Source organism: Osmerus mordax, unplaced genomic scaffold (genome assembly GCF_038355195.1).
Source record: "Osmerus mordax isolate fOsmMor3 unplaced genomic scaffold, fOsmMor3.pri Scaffold_74, whole genome shotgun sequence".
NCBI classification, from domain to species: Eukaryota; Metazoa; Chordata; class Actinopteri; order Osmeriformes; family Osmeridae; genus Osmerus; species Osmerus mordax.
Genome location: NW_027120631.1, coordinates 10,001 through 15,000, shown reverse-complemented (window position 1 = coordinate 15,000; position 5,000 = coordinate 10,001).

The window sequence follows — 5,000 nt, the reverse complement described above, 5'->3', positions numbered from 1 at the left end:
GGGATGCCCAGGGGCACGTACTTCTTAAAGTGGGGTTATTTTGGTTTTAACACAGGGGGGGTGCTTAAGAGTGGGTGAACAGGGCCCCACGGTGATCAGGTGGTGCAGGGGGGGTCCTCCCCGGAGGTGTGCTGGCCGCCCTGGGGGCTCTGTTCCCCGGGGAGGCCGAGAGAGTAGTGTTGTTCCCCGGGGCTCCCAACTTTTGCAGTGTGAGAGTGTGTTTGACTTGTATTTTGTGGGTGTCAAATGCACCGTTTGGCGCCCGAACGTGTGATTTGGCTGGGGATGGTTTTGTTCTTCAAGTGAGGGCAAGGGGCAGCGGTGTGTGTGGTTATTTTCCCCGAAAAAAGTGTCCCCATTTCGGTGTGCGCGTTTGAAAATTTGTTTCGCTCGCAGCGTCGCGGAGATGCGCGTGCGCGTGGCAACCTTGACACCCCCGTGTTCCCCTGGACCAGACCTTTCCAACGCCGCCTGAGTTAAGGTGCTACGACGTCCCTAAGTGGAGATGCCTCTAAATGAACACCTTTTCCCAACTTTGCACGTTTCCAGCTTGAGAGGAAAAGGGGCTTAAAATTCACAGTTATTCGCCCGAACGTGGGATTTGGCTGGGGACGGTTTCTATATTCAAGTTGGGATGGGGGGCACCGAGGTGAGTGGTGTTTGTCCCCGAAAAAAGTGTCCCCATTTCGGTGTGCGCGTTTGAAAATTTGTTTCGCTCGCAGCGTCGCGGAGATGCGCGTGCGCGTGGCAACCTTGACACCCCCGTGTTCCCCTGGACCAGACCTTTCCAACGCCGCCTGAGTTAAGGTGCTACGACGTCCCTAAGTGGAGATGCCTCTAAATGAACACCTTTTCCCAACTTTGCACGTTTCCAGCTTGAGAGAAAAAGGGGCTTAAAATTCACAGTTATTCGCCCGAACGTGGGATTTCGCTGGGGACGGTTTCTAAGTTCAAGTTGGGACGGGGGGCACCGAGGTGAGTGGTGGTTGTCCCCGAAAAAGCCCTCCCCTTTTCCGTAGCCCCGTTTAAAGTTTTGTTTGGGCTCCTGTTCAGCGGGGAAGCGCGTGCGCGTGGCAACCTTGACACCCCCGTGTTCCCCTGGACCAGACCTTTCCAACGCCGCCTGAGTTAAGGTGCTACGACGTCCCTAAGTGGAGATGCCTCTAAATGAACACCTTTTCCCAACTTTGCACGTTTCCAGCTTGAGAGGAAAAGGGGCTTAAAATTCACAGTTATTCGCCCGAACGTGGGATTTGGCTGGGGACGGTTTCTATATTCAAGTTGGGATGGGGGGCACCGAGGTGAGTGGTGGTTGTCCCCGAAAAAGCCCTCCCCTTTTCCGTAGCCCCGTTTAAAGTTCTGTTTGGGCTCCTGTTCAGCGGGGAAGCGCGTGCGCGTGGCAAACTTGACACCCCCGTGTTCCCCTGGTCCAGACCTTTCTAACGCCGCCTGAGTCAAGGTGCTACGACGTCCCCAAGTGGGGATGCCTGTAGATGAGCACATTTTCCCAACTTTGAATGTAAGTTTCCAGTATCATTGAAAATGTGGCCTCAAACGAGCAGTTTTGCCCCCGAACGTGGGATTTGGCTGGGGACGGTTTCTATATTCAAGTTGGGATGGGGGGCACCGAGGTGAGTGGTGGTTGTCCCCGAAAAAGCCCTCCCCTTTTCCGTAGCCCCGTTTAAAGTTTTGTTTGGGCTCCTGTTCAGCGGGGATGCGCGTGCGCGTGGCAACCTTGACACGCCCGTGTTCCCCTGGACCAGACCTTTCTAACGCCGCCTGAGTTAAGGTGCTACGACGTCCCTAAGTGGAGATGCCTGTAAATGAACACCTTTTCCCAACTTTGCACGTTTCCAGCTTGAGAGGAAAAGGGGCTTAAAATTCACAGTTATTCGCCCGAACGTGGGATTTCGCTGGGGACGGTTTCTAAGTTCAAGTTGGGATGGGGGGCACCGAGGTGAGTGGTGGTTGTCCCCGAAAAAGCCCTCCCCTTTTCCGTAGCCCCGTTTAAAGTTTTGTTTGGGCTCCTGTTCAGCGGGGAAGCGCGTGCGCGTGGCAACCTTGACACGCCCGTGTTCCCCTGGACCAGACCTTTCTAACGCCGCCTGAGTTAAGGTGCTACGACGTCCCCAAGTGGGGATGCCTGTAAATGAACACCTTTTCCCAACTTTGAATGTAAGTTTCCAGTATCATTGAAAATGTGGCCTCAAACGTGCAGTTTTGCCCCCGAACGTGGGATTTGGCTGGGGACGGTTTCTAAATTCAAGTTGGGATGGGGGGCACCGAGGTGAGTGGTGGTTGTCCCCGAAAAAGCCCTCCCCTTTTCCGTAGCCCCGTTTAAAGTTTTGTTTGGGCTCCTGTTCAACGGGGATGCGCGTGCGCGTGGCAAACATGACACGCCCGTGTTCCCCTGGACCAGACCTTTCTAACGCCACCTGAGTTAAGGTGCTACGACGTCCCCAAGTGGGGATGCCTCTAAATGAAGCCAATTTCTCCTATTTGAATGCACTCTCCCAGCCCAGAGAGGCATGTGCCTTAAAATTCACAGTTATTCACCCGAACGTGGGATTTTGTTGAGGACGGTTTCTAAATTCAAGTTGGAACAGGGGGCACCGACGTGAGTGGTGTTTGTCCCCGAAAAAGCTCTCCCCTTTTCCGTAGCCCCGTTTAAAGTTTTGTTTGGGCTCCTGTTTAGCGGGGATGCGCGTGCGCGTGGCAACCTTGACACGCCCGTGTTCCCCTGGACCAGACCTTTCTAACGCCGCCTGAGTTAAGGTGCTACGACGTCCCTAAGTGGAGATGCCTGTAAATGAACACCTTTTCCCAACTTTGAATGTAAGTTTCCAGTATCATTGAAAATGTGGCCTCAAACGAGCAGTTTTGCCCCCGAACGTGGGATTTGGCTGGGGACGGTTTCTAAATTCAAGTTGGGATGGGGGGAACCGAGGTGAGTGGTGGTTGTCCCCGAAAAAGCCCTCCCCTTTTCCGTAGCCCCGTTTAAAGTTTTGTTTGGGCTCCTGTTCAGCGGGGATGCGCGTGCGCGTGGCAAACATGACACGCCCGTGTTCCCCTGGACCAGACCTTTCTAACGCCACCTGAGTTAAGGTGCTACGACGTCCCCAAGTGGGGATGCCTCTAAATGAAGCCAATTTCTCCTATTTGAATGCACTCTCCCAGCCCAGAGAGGCATGTGCCTTAAAATTCACAGTTATTCACCCGAACGTGGGATTTTGTTGAGGACGGTTTCTAAATTCAAGTTGGAACAGGGGGCACCGACGTGAGTGGTGTTTGTCCCCGAAAAAGCTCTCCCCTTTTCCGTAGCCCCGTTTAAAGTTTTGTTTGGGCTCCTGTTTAGCGGGGATGCGCGTGCGCGTGGCAACCTTGACACGCCCGTGTTCCCCTGGACCAGACCTTTCTAACGCCGCCTGAGTTAAGGTGCTACGACGTCCCTAAGTGGAGATGCCTGTAAATGAACACCTTTTCCCAACTTTGAATGTAAGTTTCCAGTATCATTGAAAATGTGGCCTCAAACGAGCAGTTTTGCCCCCGAACGTGGGATTTGGCTGGGGACGGTTTCTAAATTCAAGTTGGGATGGGGGGGAACCGAGGTGAGTGGTGGTTGTCCCCGAAAAAGCCCTCCCCTTTTCCGTAGCCCCGTTTAAAGTTTTGTTTGGGCTCCTGTTCAGCGGGGATGCGCGTGCGCGTGGCAAACATGACACGCCCGTGTTCCCCTGGACCAGACCTTTCTAACGCCACCTGAGTTAAGGTGCTACGACGTCCCCAAGTGGGGATGCCTCTAAATGAAGCCAATTTCTCCTATTTGAATGCACTCTCCCAGCCCAGAGAGGCATGTGCCTTAAAATTCACAGTTATTCACCCGAACGTGGGATTTTGTTGAGGACGGTTTCTAAATTCAAGTTGGAACAGGGGGCACCGACGTGAGTGGTGTTTGTCCCCGAAAAAGCTCTCCCCTTTTCCGTAGCCCCGTTTAAAGTTTTGTTTGGGCTCCTGTTTAGCGGGGATGCGCGTGCGCGTGGCAACCTTGACACGCCCGTGTTCCCCTGGACCAGACCTTTCCAACGCCACCCGAGTCAAGGTGCTACGACGTCCCTAAGTGGGGATGCCTGTAGATGAGCACATTTTCCCAGCTTTGAATGTAAGTTTCCAGCATCATTGAAAATGTGGCCTCAAACGTGCAGTTTTGCGCCCGAACGTGGGATTTTGTTGAGGACGGTTTCTAAATTCAAGTTAGCATAAGGGGCACACGTGTGAGTTGTTATTTTCCCAGGATTGATGGTTTCCAATTCGGTAGCTCCGTTTAAAGTTTTGTTTTGGCCCCTGTTTAGCGGGGATGCGCGTGCGCGTGGCAAACTTGACACGCCCGTGTTCCCCTGGACCAGACCTTTCCAACGCCACCCGAGTCAAGGTGCTACGACGTCCCTAAGTGGGGATGCCTGTAGATGAGCACATTTTCCCAGCTTTGAATGTAAGTTTCCAGCATCATTGAAAATGTGGCCTCAAACGTGCAGTTTTGCGCCCGAACGTGGGATTTTGTTGAGGACGGTTTCTAAATTCAAGTTAGCATAAGGGGCACACGTGTGAGTTGTTATTTTCCCAGGATTGATGGTTTCCAATTCGGTAGCTCCGTTTAAAGTTTTGTTTTGGCCCCTGTTTAGCGGGGATGCGCGTGCGCGTGGCAAACTTGACACGCCCGTGTTCCCCTGGACCAGACCTTTCCAACGCCACCCGAGTTAAGGTGCTACGACGTCCCTAAGTGGAGATGCCTCTAAATGAAGCCAATTTCTCCTATTTGAATGCACTCTCCCAGCCCAGAGAGGCATGTGCCTTAAAATTCACAGTTATTCACCCGAACGTGGGATTTTGTTGAGGACGGTTTCTAAATTCAAGTTAGAATAAGGGGCACACGTGTGAGTTGTTATTTTCCCAGGATTGATGATTTCCAATTCGGTAGCTCCGTTTAAAGTTTTGTTTCGCTTCCC